The sequence below is a fragment of the Lactuca saligna genome, chromosome 7 (genome assembly GCF_052625555.1).
Source record: "Lactuca saligna cultivar CGN05327 chromosome 7, ASM5262555v1, whole genome shotgun sequence".
In the NCBI taxonomy this organism is placed as follows: Eukaryota; Viridiplantae; Streptophyta; class Magnoliopsida; order Asterales; family Asteraceae; genus Lactuca; species Lactuca saligna.
In genome coordinates this window covers 17,345,522-17,362,069 of record NC_136423.1, presented here as the reverse complement: position 1 = coordinate 17,362,069, position 16,548 = coordinate 17,345,522, and positions in this window count along the sequence as shown.

The following is a 16,548-nucleotide window of genomic DNA, read 5'->3' as shown; positions in this document are numbered from 1 at the left end:
CAGTCTCAGCCGGCAGCCAAGCGGACTAAGTTCGCTGATTCGAGGATGGGAGGTTCGAAGGGTCGCACTTGCGCGAAGTGCGGCAAGAGTCACGAGGGGGCGTGTCGAGCTGGTGGTTGCTACAAGTGTGGCAAGGAGGGACATATTGCCAGGGATTGCCCTAAGGGGTTTATGGTTTGCTTTCACTGCAACCAGACAGGCCATCGGAAGGCCGAGTGTCCACAACTTCGTCAGGGAGTTACACCTACTACCCGGACCACTGAGACCCGACCGGCGAAGGTCGAGGCCCCGAGGGCTCGCGGGAGAGCCTTTCAGCTGACTGCGGAGGAGGTCCGCGCTGCGCCCGATGTTGTGGCAGGTATGTTATCACTCACGTATTTACTTAAAGGTCGAAATGCTATGCTTATGTTAATGTATGTGTAGGTACTTTTCTTGTGAACTCTATGCCTGCTCTAGTGTTATTTGATTCGGGTGCGAGTAGATCGTTTGTATCGTTAGCTTTTAGTCAGCACATCGGCATTAGTTGTGAACCGTTAAGTTGGCCTTTGAGCGTTTCTATTGCGGCTGAGAGGGTGATTTGTGCTACGGAGGTTCTTCGGGGATGTGTGCTAGAGATCTTCGGGGTCGCGTATTCGATTGACCTGATTCCTATTGCGATGGGAGATGTCTGTGTCATCGTAGGCATGGACTGGTTGAGCCGATTCAGCGCTGTCATCGACTGCGAGCGTCAGCTGGTGACTATACGAGACCCTAGTGGGGGAGTTCTTACGGTATACGGCGAGGGTACCCGTTCGGGATCAGCTTTTTTTTCGGCCGCTAGGGCGAGGCAATGTCTACAGCGGGGATGTAACGGTTTTGTGGCGTATGTGATAGATACGCGGGAGAGTTCCGAGAAACCGAAGACATTGAAGGAGGTTCCAGTGGTGCGCGAGTTTCCAGATGTTTTTCCCGAGGATTTGCCGGGAATACCTCCTGCGAGGCAAGTGGAGTTTGGTATCGATCTAGTTCCAGGGGCTGCGCCTATTGCGAAGGTGCCTTATCGTCTTGCACCTCCAGAGATGCAAGAATTGTCCTCGCAACTTCAAGAGTTGTTGGGGAAGGGATTTATTCGGCCGAGTAGCTCGCCGTGGGGAGCACCGATTCTGTTCGTCAAGAAGAAGGATGGTTCACACCAGATGTGTATCGATTACCGGGAGCTGAACAAGGTGACGGTCAAGAACCGCTATCCGTTACCGAGGATCGATGATCTATTCGATCAGTTGCAAGGGGCATCTTGGTTTTCCAAGATCGATCTGAGATCAGGGTACCATCAGGTAAGAGTGCGGGATGAGGACGTCCAAAAGACAGCCTTTAGGACGCGGTATGGGCATTACGAGTTCGTGGTGATGCCTTTTGGGCTCACCAATGCCCCAGCAGTGTTCATGGATCTCATGAACAGGGTATGCAGGCCGATGCTGGATCGGTCTGTGATTGTATTCATCGACGACATCCTGGTGTATTCGCGGTCTAGGGAGCAGCATGAGGGACATTTGAAGGAGGTCCTCGAGGTACTGAGGTCGGAGAAGCTATATGCAAAATTCTCCAAATGTGACTTCTGGTTACGGGAGGTTCAATTTCTGGGGCACGTTGTAAATCAGGCAGGGATATTGGTCGATCCGGCCAAGGTGGAAGCAGTGATGAGTTGGGAGGCACCGAAGTCACCTTCGGAGATCAGGAGTTTCCTCGGGTTGGCGGGGTACTATCGAAGGTTCATTAAGGACTTCTCCAAGATCGCGGTGCCGCTTACCAAATTGACCCGAAAGGGTGTTACATTTTCATGGGGACCCGAACAGCAGACTTCCTTCGAGACACTTCGTCAGAGACTGTGCGAAGCACCAGTATTAGCTCTTCCGGAAGGGATGGAGGACTTTGTCGTATATTGCGACGCATCGATCTCAGGGCTGGGTGCAGTGTTGATGCAGAGGGGCCATGTGATAGCCTATGCATCGAGGCAGCTGAAGCCTCACGAAGCGAGATATCCCACGCATGACTTAGAGTTGGGGGCAGTAGTGTTCGCCCTCAAAATTTGGCGTCACTACCTGTACGGGGTTCGTTGTACCATATACACGGACCATAAGAGTTTGAAGTATTTGATGGATCAACCAAACCTAAACATGCGTCAGAGGAGATGGTTAGACGTGGATAAGGATTATGACTGTGAGATCCTATACCACCCAGGCAAGGCTAATGTAGTAGCCGATGCATTGAGTCGTAGGATGGAGAGCACTCCATTGCGGGACGTATGTTTGAGATTGACGGTGATGACTCCGATATTAGATGCTATTCGTGGGGCACAGGCCGAGGTTGTGAAATCTGGGATGCAGAAACAGGAGCGGGTCGTTGGGTTGATTTCAGAGTTCGTTATGGATGGACGGAGACTTATGACGTTTCAGAGTCGGATCTGGGTACCATTCGTGGGCAGTACGCGTGTTACTTTGATGGAGGAGGCACACAGATCGAAATTCTCAATCCATCCCGGTGCTACAAAAATGTATTTGGATTTGAGAAAGGAGTACTGGTGGCCTTGCATGAAGAGAGACGTCGCCTGGTTCGTTGAGAGGTGTTTGACCTGCCGTAGGGTTAAGGCCGAGCATCAGAGACCGCACGGTAAGTTGCAACCTTTGGAGATTCCTGAGTGGAAGTGGGAGCAGATCACGATGGATTTCATCACTAAATTGCCGAGAACTGCCAGGGGAGTCGATGCGATTTGGGTGATTGTGGATAGGCTAACAAAGAGTGCACACTTCCTTGCCATTAGCGAAAGTTCATCAGCAGAGAAATTGGCAGAGTTATACGTGAGAGAGATAGTGTCTCGGCATGGGGTACCGATTTCGATTGTTTCGGACCGCGATGTACGTTTCACTTCCAGGTTCTGGAAGAAATTCCATGAGGAGTTGGGTACTAAACTGCATTTTAGTACCGCATACCATCCCCAGACCGACGGTCAGAGCGAGCGGACGATTCAGACATTGGAGGACATGCTTAGAGCGTGTGTGTTAGACTTCGGGGGTAGCTGGGATGCGCATCTGCCGTTGGCTGAGTTTTCCTACAACAACAGCCATCATTCGAGCATTGGTATGCCACCTTTTGAGTTGTTGTATGGTAGGAGGTGTCGGACTCCCATTTGCTGGGGAGAAGTGGGACAGAGAGTGATGGGCAGTACAGAGATCGTACTTCAAACGACCGAACAGATTCAACGAGTGAGGCAGAGGTTATTGACCGCCCAGAGCCGACAGAAGAGTTATGCGGACAGACGCCGGTCCGAGCTCGAATTCCAGGTCGGCGACTTCGTTCTCCTAAAGGTTTCTCCTTGGAAAGGGGTAATTCGGTTCAGGAAGAGGGGCAAATTGGGGCCCCGGTTCATAGGTCCATTTCGGGTAATTGCAAGGGTAGGTCGGGTAGCTTATCGGTTGGAGTTGCCAGTGGAGCTGAGTCAGATTCACAATACCTTCCACGTATCACAGTTGAGGAAGTGTATAGCCGATGAGGCAGCAGTGGTTCCGTTGGAAGATATTCAGGTGGATGCGAGCCTGAATTACGCCGAAAGACCAGTAGCTATCAGGGATCGGAAGATCAAGATTCTACGGAACAAGGAGATACCTCTGGTGTTGGTTCAGTGGCAACATCGGAAGGGATCGGAGATGACTTGGGAGCCGGAAAGAGAAATGCGGGAGCAACATCCGGAATTATTCGCAGAATGAGACTTCGAGGGCGAAGTCTAGTTCTAGTGGGGGAGAGTTGTAACAGCCCGGAATTTCAGGTATTTCTTTAAATTATTTTCGGGGCACATTTAGGGGGGGGACTCGGCGAGTTGGTGCATGACTCGCCGAGTAGGGCCATGGTCCTGGTCGCAGATACACGACTGGACTCGACGAGTCCAGATAGGGACTCGGCGAGTCGACGCTGATTCAGCTGAACCCTAGCCGTTTCAATTCTGAATCGTATATAATGATCTTATGGCCGTCATGTCGCGTCTTTTGGCCGATTGAAGATACTTTGGGAGTTTGTGGGCATCTGGAGCAAGAGTGAGGGCTAGAGGAAGCTTGAAGAGATTGTTAGACAAGGAGGGGCAAGGTAGTGATCAAAGGAAGTCCAAGGAGTCGAGTACTGGAGGTTGGGGACACAGGGAACGCGTTTCCAGGTAATCTTCGGATCATAACCTGTAGCTTTTACGTTGTATACGAATTTAGGGTTTAGGAAACCCATTTAAGGAATTGTTAGATTATAGTGTTGTTATAAGTGTTTAAAAACCCCTGTAATAGTATATGTGAAAGTCCAGGAAGCCCCATATCTATATACTTCGAAATCATGCGAAATACATGAGGCAGCGGATTGACTGCATGGCGAGGACTCGCCGAGTCCAATGATCAGACTCGGCGAGTAGCTTGAAGTTTCACTAGGACTCGCCGAGTTGTTCTTCAGACTCGGCGAGTAGCTTGAAGATTCACTGGGACTCGCCGAGTTGTTCTTCAGACTCGGTGAGTAGCTTGAAGATCTACTAGAACTCGTCGAGTCGTTCTTTAGACTCGGCGAGTGGAGTCAGGGTGTCTATACTCGCCGAGTTGCCCTTTGCACTCGACGGGTCCGGTCAAGTTGACCGTTGACCTGTGTGTAATTTGGTAGGGTCGGTTGTCTTGTTTGATAAGATCATTAATTAAGGTATGTGGTATTATAGGGAGCCTGCAGATTAGCGGATCGAGTGCGAGTAGCTCGAAGGGTTTATAGCCTGCACACTACGAGGTGAGTCTTCTCACTATACTTCACCCGGAAGGGTTTGACTGTGAGACCGGAAGGTCGTACGTGTTATATTTATGCTATGTCTAGAGAGGTAGATGCTTTATATGTGATGTATGCTTATATGTGATGTATGCTTAAACGGGCCGGAAGGCGAGACTTTATGTGATAGAAAGAACGGTATGATGTATGACTTATGTGCTATGTGCGTTATGTTACATGTGTTATGTTTTATACTATTATGGGCCGGAAGGCAAAATACTATGGGCCGGAAGGCAATTTAATACGGGCCGGAAGGCGATATGTTATGGGCCGGAAGGCGATTATGTTACGGGCTGGAAGGCAATGTTTGTGGACCGAAAGGTCCGGGCCGGAAGGCGTATGTGGGTAAGTCGTATACTGGGGAACTCACTAAGCATTTATGCTTACTAGTTGTGTTTATGTTTTTCAGGTACTAGTGATGACCGTGGAAAGGCGCCGGCGTGACACGTACACACTGCCATTGTTGAAGATTTTGGAGATTTATTATTTATACTTTTGTCGAATAATGATGTTTTGTTTTAAATAAAAAAATTCTTTTGTCGAATAATGATGTTTTGTTTTAAATAAAAAAATTCATTTGAAAATTTGAGCTGTTACAGTTAAGGCCGAGCACCAGAGACCGCACGGTAAGTTGCAACCCTTGGAGATTCCTGAGTGGAAGTGGGAACAGATCACGATGGATTTCATCACTAAATTGCCGAGAACTGCCAGGGGAGTCGATGCGATTTGGGTGATTGTGGATAGACTAACAAAGAGTGCACACTTCCTTGCCATTAGCGAAAGTTCATCAGCAGAGAAGTTGGCAGAGTTATACGTGAGAGAGATAGTGTCTCGGCATGGGGTACCGATTTCGATTGTTTCAGATCGCGACGTACGTTTCACTTCCAGGTTCTGGAAGAAATTTCATGAGGAGTTGGGTACTAAACTGCATTTTAGTACTGCATACCATCCCCAGACCGACGGTCAGAGCGAGCGGACGATTCAAACATTGGAAGACATGCTTAGAGCATGTGTGTTAGACTTCGGGGGTAGCTGGGATGCGCATCTGCCGTTGGCTGAGTTTTCCTACAACAACAGCCACCATTCGAGCATTGGTATGCCACCTTTTGAGTTGTTGTACGGTAGGAGGTGTCGGACTCCCATTTGCTGGGGAGAAGTGGGACAGAGAGTGATGGGCAGTACAGAGATCGTACTTCAAATGACCGAACAGATTCAACAGGTGAGGCAGAGGTTATTGACCGCCCAGAGCCGACAGAAGAGTTATGCGGACAGACGCCGGTCTAAGCTCGAATTCCAGGTTGGCGACTTCGTTCTCCTAAAGGTTTCTCCTTGGAAAGGAGTGATTCGGTTCAGAAAGAGGGGCAAATTGGGGCCTCGGTTCATAGGTCCATTTCGGGTAATTGCAAGGGTAGGTCGGGTAGCGTATCGGTTGGAGTTGCCAGCGGAGCTGAGTCAGATTCACAATACCTTTCACGTATCACAGTTGAGGAAGTGTATAGCCGATGAAGCGGCAGTGGTTCTGTTAGAAGATATTCAGGTGGATGCGAGCCTGAATTACGCCGAGAGACCAGTAGCTATCAGGGATCAGAAGATCAAGGTTCTACGGAACAAGGAGATACCTCTGGTGTTGGTTCAGTGGCAACATCGGAAGGGATCGGAGATGACTTGGGAGCCGGAGAGTGAAATGCGGGAGCAACATCCGGAGTTATTCACAGAGTGAGACTTCGAGGGCGAAGTCTAGTGCTAGTGGGGGAAAGTTGTAACAGCCCGGAATTTCAGGTATTTCTTTAAATTATTTTTGGGGCATATTTAGGAGGGGACTCGGCGAGTTGGTGCCTGACTCGCCGAGTAGGGCCGCGGTCTTGGTCACAGATTCGCGACTGGACTCGACGAGTCCATTAGGGACTCGGCGAGTCGACGCTGTTCAGCTGAAACCCTAGCCGTTTTGATTCTGGATCGTATATAATGCTTTTAGGGCCGTCATGTCTCGTCTTTTGGCCGATTGAAGATAACCGAAAAGTCTGTGGGCGTCTGGAACAAGGGTGAAGGCTAGTGGAAGCTTGAAGAGGTTGTTAGGCAAGGAGAGGCAAGGTGGTGATCAAAGGAGGATCAAGGGGTCGAGCTCTGAAGGTTGGGGACACAGGGAAAACGTTTTCCAGGTAATCCTCGGATCATTTCTGTAGTTTTGGTGTTGTACACGAATCTAGGGTTTAGGAAACCCATTTAAGGATTTGATAGATTATAGTGTTGTTATAAGCGTTTAAATCCCAGTAATAGAATGTGTAAAGGTCCAGGAAGCCCCATATTTATATATTACGGAATCATGCGAATTACAGGAGACAGTTGTTTGACTGCATGGCGAGGACTCGCCGAGTCCAATGATCAGACTCGGCGAGTAGCTTGAAGATTCACTAGGACTCGCCGAGTTGTTCTTCAGACTCGGCGAGTAGCTTGAAGACTTACTGGGACTCGTCGAGTCGTTCTTTAGACTCGGCGAGTGGAGTCGGGGTGTCTAGACTCGTCGAGTTGCCTTTGCACTCGACGAGTCCGGTCAAGTTGACCGTTGACCTGTATGTAAATTAGTAGGGCCAGTTGTCTTGTTTGATAAGATCATTAATAAAGGTATGTGGTATTATAGGGAGCCTGCAGATTAGCGGATCGAGTGCGAGTGGCTCGAAGGGTGTATAGCTTGCATACTACGAGGTGAGTCTTCTCACTATACTTCACCCGGAAGGGTTTGACTGCGTGACCGGAAGGTCGTATGTGTTATATTTATGCTATGTCTAGAGAGGTAGATGCTTTATATGTGATGTATGCTTATATGTGATGTATGCTTATACGGGCCGGAAGGCGAGGCTTTATGTGATAGAAAGGACGGTATGATGTATGACTTATGTGTTATGTGTGATATGTTATATGTGTTATGTTTTATACTATTATGGGCCGGAAGGCAAAATACTATGGGCCGGAAGGCAACTTAATACGGGCCGGAAGGCGATATGTTATGGGCCGGAAGGCGATTATGTTACGGGCCGGAAGGCAAAGTTATGTGGACCGAAAGGTCCGGGCCGGAAGGCGTATGTGGGTAAGTCGTATACTGGGGAACTCACTAAGCATTTATGCTTAGTAGTTGTGTTTATGTTTTCAGGTACTAGTGATGACCGTGGGAAGGCGCCGGCGTGACACGTACACACTGCCATTGTTGAAGATCTTGAGGATTCGTTATTTATATTTTTGCAATAAACTTGGAATAAACTCTTTTGTCGAATAATGATGTTTTATTTTAAATGAAAATTTTATTTGAAAATTTGAACTGTTACACCTTGTGCCGATGTTCAGTTCCCAGTCAGATTTCTCCAAGTTCAAGCTTTTGTGCGGCTGCTAAATCTTTCGGTTTTTTCGTCAATATCATAGTCAGCTATTGGATTTCCCTTCAAGTCATATTTGTTTTTGTTATGCCATCATATGTAGGGTATGCTTGTGCTTTAGACTCTAGGGTGTTAGGAACCCATGTTGAGGGATGTGGTGAGAGCTTCCTTGCCTATTCTTGTTTGATTGGGGCTTGGAGGTCTAAGTTACGGCCCAAAGACTTGGTAGGATCAGTTAATTCTTGTTTAGCTGAGTGTTGTTGTTGGTTAGTCTATCGGGGCTTTTGGTTACTGGATCGGGGTAGGTCTGAGTACAATTGTTTGTTAGTGGATCGGGGTAGGCCCGATTGTCATTGTCGGTTAGTGGATCAAGGGTAAGCCTAAGTGTTGATAGTAGATAGGTAAGTAGGGTTGTCGGAGCCAAGTAGTAGTGTGGCCTAGTTTGGTATGTGACCAGTTAGTTCTCATCATGATGATGCACTTATATGCGAGATTAGCATGACGATGTTTGGCTGAGGAGGTTTAGAGCTTATCAAATCTGTGGGTTTTTGGTTAATTCGATTGATGCGTGGGGTTGCATCCTGCAGTGGAAGCGAGAGCCGATTCTGAGGACGAAATCCAACTTATATGGGGGAGAATTGTAACATCCTGTTTCCCATCATTTTATTTTAAGGCCATGGGTCGGAAGTCGATTGTGTAAAGGATTTGGGCCTAAAGGAGGTAAAGATTAGACCTTAGGGAAGTGTATCACTCCAAATCAGGTAAACCGTTCTAACACTTGAAATGAACTATTTTAGCAAAAATGGTCCCTTTTGTATGTTGGGCATACCTAAGTGTACCCTTAGCGTACTATGGAAGAAGGATCGTTAAGGAATATCGAGTACGCAGGGTGTACATGCAAGTACATGGGGCATACGTGACAGAGGGCCAAAACCCTAAAACCCGGACTTGAGACCTATTTATTCATCCTTAAGTCACTTGGACCGAACCCTAATCAGCCCCTGGAGTCTCATTTCATCTCTTTACCTCAATTTTCCTTTAAGAGTATGATTTTGGAGCACGGACGGGTGTTGGTGGCCATTTTGGAGCTTATCCAAGAAGAAGAAGTTAGCGGGCAAGCTTGGTGTAGCATTGGGCTTCAAGAATATACATCTAGTTCACCTTGAGGAGCTTCTGGAGGTATAAATCTTAATCTTGCCATCTTATTCATTAAATTGAGTTAGGGTCTTCCATATTGTCCCTTTTGTTGGTTCTTGGATCTTCTCTTGAGAGTTGAGCAACTCCAGAGACTGAAATGGTTAGATCTGACCTTTGTGAGCATGCTAGATGCATAAAGGTGCTAGCTTGAAGGCTATCCAGACTCCATGCATGAGTTTTAAGCTTTAGATGAAGTTCTAATGTGAAGAATGAAGTTTTTGAAGTCCCTTATAGCATGCAAGGGCATAAAGTTGCCAACTTTATGCCCTAGGACGTCTTAAAGAGCTCGGATCTGATATTGGACGTTAAAACATCAAATATTAAGCACTTAATGCAAGTGCTACTTAATCTACTTGTATGTTGGGCGTAATATAGCGTACGCAGCATGTACAGCCAAGGACTCAGTACACTAAGCGTACTGAAGTGGTATGCTTGGCATACGCACCCCAGTTGGTTTTTGGCTTTGTGTGGGCTTGTAGACTCTTTGGGCCTTAGTTAGTTTTGGTCCTAGTCATATTTTGGGTTAGTGGTCCGATGAATCTATTTTGGACCATGGTTGTTTTGGTTGGGCCATATTTGGCCATGTGGCCCATTAATAGTTTTGGATATGGACTTTGGGCCCATTAGCAAGGGAAGACTCTTAGGCCATTATGAAAGGACTTGGGCAATGGTACTTGGGTTCTTTAATTAGATTATATTCAATCCTAATTTTGGGTTCATGGTATTATTGCCCATCGTGGGTGGTTTTAAACTATTAGGCGAGCAGCTTTTGTGTTCAGCAGACTAAGGTGAGTCTCCTCACCATACCAATGGTCAAAGGCACCAAGGCCGGCCCATTATGTGTTATGTGGTATGCTAGTTGATTATGTGTTATGTGATATGCTAGTTGATTATGTGGTATGTGATACGCTAGTTTCCTTTGTGATACTTGCATGGAAGACCTCAGGGGGTTCCCGAGGAAATTGGATATAAGACCATGTGGGGTTTCCCATGGCATTCTAGTGGGATAATAACATATATGGGGTTTCCATGGCACCCGGTGTAAGACCTTGGAGGGTTTCCATGGCATCCTTAGTTAATACCATGTAGGGGTTCCCATGGCACCCGATGTAAGACCCTGGAGGGTTTCCAGGGCATCCTTATATGTTTATATGCATGGCTTATGTGATTGATATTGTTTATGTGATTATGTGGATTATATGGGGTATGCTCTAGGGAACTCACTAAGTGTTAGCTTATAGTTTGTTGGTTGTTTCAGGTACTTCGGGATCTAAGGGCAAGATCCCAGCATGATGGTGCGACATGCACTCTCTGGCGTTATTATTTGGGACACTCTGATATTATGAACAAATTGTCTGATGTTGTAGATTTTGGAAACAAATGTGATAGGAATTTTATATTTTATGTAAATCATTTTGTTACTTAAAAATGAAAATTTTTATTGAAAAATTGGGATGTTACAGGAAGGACGTAATGTTAGTTAATAGATTTAACCCTTGAATTGTGTTCTGGGTTGAAGGGTAGAAAGGAAAAAGTAATAGGTTGGGGTTCGAGATGCTTTTAGTCTAAGATATTTAGATAATATTCTAGAACTCTTCAACACCTTTCTGTGGATATAAAGAACGTCGAAAACGGAGTTGGAACAAAGAAGTTACGACCGTTTGAAGTTAGGAAGATTTTTCGGTTAGCCGCATACATCGGGCATACAGGGAGTATGATGGGAGTAATAGGGCATCCCTGGTACAATGGGTGTACCATCAGTATGTTGGGCATACACAATCAGTGCCAAAACCCTATTCTCATGGTTTGAGCATTATTTAAGCTCCTTAACTTCCCCAAACTCATTCCATTCTCAGCCTCCACCTCTCCAACACCCTCTCTTGAAACTCTAACCCTAGTTTGAGCCTTGTGAACAAAAAGAAGGTGTTTTTAAGTGATTTGTAGATTTCTTGGTACACATTGGAGAATAAGGAATTCATTGAAGAAGCGTTCATTGCATTGGAGCTTGTAGATTGTCACACCCCCAAACCGGAACGGTGGAAATGTTCGAGGGTGGACAACGTCATGTTCAATATCATAACAATGCACAATAGTAAAACAAGAAACAACATCATCCATTGGATTAATATTATAATTTATACATGTGTGTTCTGAATGTATTTGTAAGACACCAATATATATATATATATATATATATATATATATATATATATATATATATATATATATATATATCAAAATAAAGGACGAGTCTGAAAGTGCTTCGTCTTCTCAAAACATGGTCATCTGTACCTGTCTATTAGTGACCTAAGAATACAAGTTATTTTGAAAGAGTAGATCAGCATTTAAACTGGTGATTTCATAAGTATTTTAGTGTCCAAAAGTTTTCATTAGTTTGATGAAAATGTTTGTAAATGTTTGTAAGTGTTTGATGTAAATGTTTGTATACTTTCTAGAAAATCCTATATTTTCTACTAAAATGGAAAGTAGTCTTCTACCAAGACCCAATTGTTCTGTATGTTTGTTCTTTTGTAAAAGTGTGTGTTTTTCCCGAGTATATGACTGTCATTACTAGAAAATGGTTTACATTACCTTTTATGTGAGAAGATCACTATATAAATGTAATAGGAAAATAAATATGTGCAGTAGTGTTGTATATAGTAACTATTGAAGTGCTAACTACCCTAAAACCAATTTGTTTAATTAAGATAAAATGTTATGAGATTATAACCATGCTTGATTTACTAGTATAAAACACGACTTTCCAAAGACATCGAAATGGTAAGACATTTGTCACCCGTAAACCTACATGTCCCACTGTAGCTAGCAGCAAGGTGTAGGATGGTCAATCCCGTTTAGATCTATACACAAACTTACGCTCTCCCTCCAAGAGAATCTAGTTAAAAAGGCCCTATGTATCTTGGATTTAGCTTCCCATGCTTTCCAAATCCAAAGGTTGCCTTCTCTTATCTGCGTAGCTTTTCTGTCAGCCTCTAGAAGCTTTCAATCGTTATTGAATTTGAACTATCTTCTCTATCGTTTCCCAAATAATTTCTAGACCTGTGAGAGTGATGTCAAGAACTTGTCCTTTAGCTAACATATCACCCACTTTAGCACAGAGGGGATCTACACTTTCGGCCATAGTGGGTCTCAAATGGAGTAGCCTTTATGCTTGTGTGATAACTGTTATTGTAGAAGAACTCGACAAGGGGTAAATGAGTATCCCATGTCTTCCTAAAGTCTATCACACAGGCTCATAACATATCTCCCAAAGTTTGAATAGTCCTCTCACTTTATCCATCGCTTTGCGGATGATAGGTTGTGCTCATGTCCATCCTAGTTCCTAGAGAACTTTCTAGCGACTTCCAGAATCTTGAAGTGAACCTACTATCTCTATTAGAGATAATGGATATGGGAACACCATGCAGTCGTACAATTTCCCTAATGTAATTCCTTGTTAGTTTTTTCATCTTGTCTGTCTCTTTGATGAGTAGAAAGTGTGCAGACTTAGTTAACCTATCTACAATCACCCATATGGTATCGAGACCACCCGTTGTCTTGGGCAACTTGGTTATGAAGTCCATAGTGATCCTCTCCTACTTCCATTTCGATATCTCTAGTTTTTGTAGTAAATCTAAGGGTTTTTGGTATTTGACCTTAAACTTGGCACAAGTAAGACACTTACTCACGAAGGTAGCAATCTCTACTTTCATGTTAGGCCACCAATATAACTTTTTGAGGTTGGGATACATCTTATTTGAACCTAGGTGGACGGTATATCGAGTGTTGTGCGCTTCAGTCATGACTAAGTCTTTGAAACCACCATGCTTCAGTGTCCACATCCGATCCATGAGATATAAGGCTCCGCCACCCTTGAATTCCAAGTTTTTATCCATCCCTCTTAGGATTCACCTGCCACATTTTTAGGTTTCAAGGATTCTAGCTGAGCCTCCTTAATTTGTGTGGACAGATGTGAATGGATAGTCATAGTCATTGATTTGACTTTATGACTAGAGTATTATTTCCGATTTAGGGCGTCAGCTACTACGTTGGCTTTACCGGGATGATAACGAACTTCGCATTTGGACTCATTGATTAGCGTGACCCACCATCGTTGTCTCATATTAAGCTCCTTCTGGTTAAATATATGTTCAAGGCTTTTGTGGTATGTAAAGATGGTACTCTTCGTACCATACAGGTAGTGTCTCCAAATCTTTAGAGCAAATTCCACTACTCTTAACTCAATATCATGTGTGGTGTAGTCGACTCCGTGTGTCTTTAGCTGTCTTAAGGCATAGGCGATGACCTTTCCTCGTGCATAAGAACACAACCAAGCCCTTGGTTGGATGCATCGCAATAAACCACGAAATCCTATATCCCTTCTGGGATGGATAATATTGGTGCGCTGCATAAGGCTCGTTTTAGAGTTTGGAACGCCTTCTCTTGTTTCTCTTCCCAGTTAAAGGTCACACCTTTCTGGGTCAATGTAGTAAGTGGTTTCGCGATCTTAGAGAAGTTCTGAATAAACCTGCGATAGTAGCCAGCGAGACCTGGAAATTGACGAATTTTTATAGGCGTCTTTGGAGCTTACCAGTTCTCAATGGCCTTAAGTTTGGAAGGGTCCACGTGAATTCCTTCTTCACCAACCACATGACCCAAAAATTTGACTCTTCGAATCCAAAATTCTCACTTAGAGAACTTCACATAGAGCTTCTCCAATCATAGTGTTTCTAAGACCTCGTGCAGGTGTGGACTATGCTCATCTTTACTTCAAGAGTAGATAAGTATGTCATCGATGAATACAATGACGAACTGATCCAAGTAAGGAAGGCACACCCTATTAATTAAGTCCACAAATATTTCAGTCACATTAGTCAATCCGAATAGCATCACTACAAACTCGTAGTGTCCATAACGAGTTCGGAAGGCTGTCTTGGGAACATCTTCCTCTATCACTCGTAACGGGTGATAGCCGGATCTCAGATCAATATTTGAAAAGTAATTCGCCCCTTGCATTTGGTCGAACAAGTCATCTATCCGAGGTAGAGGGTATCGGTTCTTGATAGTAAGCATGTTTAATTCTATGTAGTTGATGCACATACGGAACGATCCATCTTTACGAACAAGACCGATGCTCCCCAAGGTGAGAAGCTTGGTCTAATAAAGCCCTTGTTGAGTAGTTCTTTCAGTTGACCGGATAGCTCCTGCATCTCGGCTGGTGCTAGACGGTAGGGAGATTTGGCTACTAGGGTAGCCCCTTGAACTAAGTCAATTCTGAACTCGACTTGACGTTGTGGTGGTAATCCCGATAATTCTTTTGGAAAGATTTCAGGAAAGTCGCGTACTTCTGGGATGTTCTTTATGTCTTTCGTCTCTTGGCCCATTTCGACTACATGAGCAAGGAATGCATAGCATTCCTTTCGTAAGTGCTTCTGGGCTCGTATACTTGAGATGATACAAAGGCTCATTCCTGGTTTGTCTCCATAGATAACTAGGGTTTCGTTAGACGGTAGATTAAGACGAACGGGCTTCTCATAACACATGATGTCAGCAAGATGAAGACTCAACTAATCTATTCTGATAATGACATCGAAACTTTTAATTGAGACAGGCATGAGGTCGATTGGAAATGAATGGCTATCGAGAGATAGGGTACATCCTATATATATATATATATATATATATATATATATATATATATACAACTAGTTCTCTCTGTCTTTCCATTAGCCATATCTACAGCGAACGGTTCTTTCAGTGCACATGATTTTTGTTTAAGTATGTATGAAAATTTATGGTTCACGAAACTCTTCTCAGCTCTACTATCAAACAATATGCATGCATAAGAGATATCGATGAGAAACGTACCAGTGGCCATTGTAGGGTCTGCTACCGCTTCCTCCTGGCCTATTTCCAAAACCATTCCTACTCCGCCAGCGTTCCCTACATTCGAGCAGTTCCTCTTGTAGTGATCCACCTCACCAATTCCATAGCAAGCCTGTCCCACTCCAACATCGGGGACTTGGGCGATTGGCGTAGCCGGAGATTTATAGAAACGGGCAGTGTGCCCCTTCGTATTGCAGTTAGCGCACTGCATTTCCCGAAAAGGTCGGTTGTGGTGGAACTTGCTCTTGTTGCACTTTGGCAAGCTTCCCGCATATTTCTTCATCGGCATAGTGGCAGTAGGTGCTATCGTGTCACACCCCCAAACCAAGGATGACGGAAACATCCGGGGGTGGAGGACTTCATTTATAGTATCATAACCACAATTGCAATAGTAATGTAAGCAAACACAACCAACATATATATAGTTGAAAGAGTTAAATCATTGTATGAATTATATGTTTCCAAATCATTTACAATATGTTGACAAAATATGAAATGTTGACGTCTTAACGTCCCATCCTCAAAATGCACTTGGTTACCTGTTTAGTGATTTCCTGAGAATACAAGTTGTTTGAAAAAGTGTCAACACAAAGGTTGGTGAGTTCACAAGCTTTTGTTTTAAACTTGATAAAAGTCTTTCTCTTGTAAATGTCATGTTTGTTCCAGAAAAATCAAATATTTTCCTTAAAATGTGTAAGGTAGTCTTATATCCAAAGACCGAAGTGTATAAGTAACCTTTCTTATTTATAAAAATAATATATGTTTAAATCGACATAAACGCGTTTGAATTCAATGAAATTCTAGTAAATTCTTATGTTTGTTAATACTTTCTGTGAGTTATTATAACCATGTTATGACCTAGTTGGCCTGAAACGACGTTCTTCAGGCGTCGAAAATGTTTAAGACATTTGTCACCCCAGACCGGCCGGTCTAACTGTTCCATGCAGTTAAGGTGTGGGTTTGTCAAAACCAATATAGATCTATATACAACTATCACGCTCTCCCTCCAGCATACTCTAGTTATAATACAGGACTTATTGGTAAATGTGAAGCGAATATCTCACAAAGTCATTACCAAATTTCCGTGTAATGTAATGAAAATCCATTTTTGTGTAAATGTACCCTTTTCGTATAAGAGTGTTATGTAATTTATCATAAACTATACCTATTATAGTTTATCAAAACAATGGTAGTAGTGGTAAAGTACGTAAACTATCTTTAACATATTATTCAAATGTTCGTATGAAATGGATGTACTTTGATTATAACAATGTGTTATCTT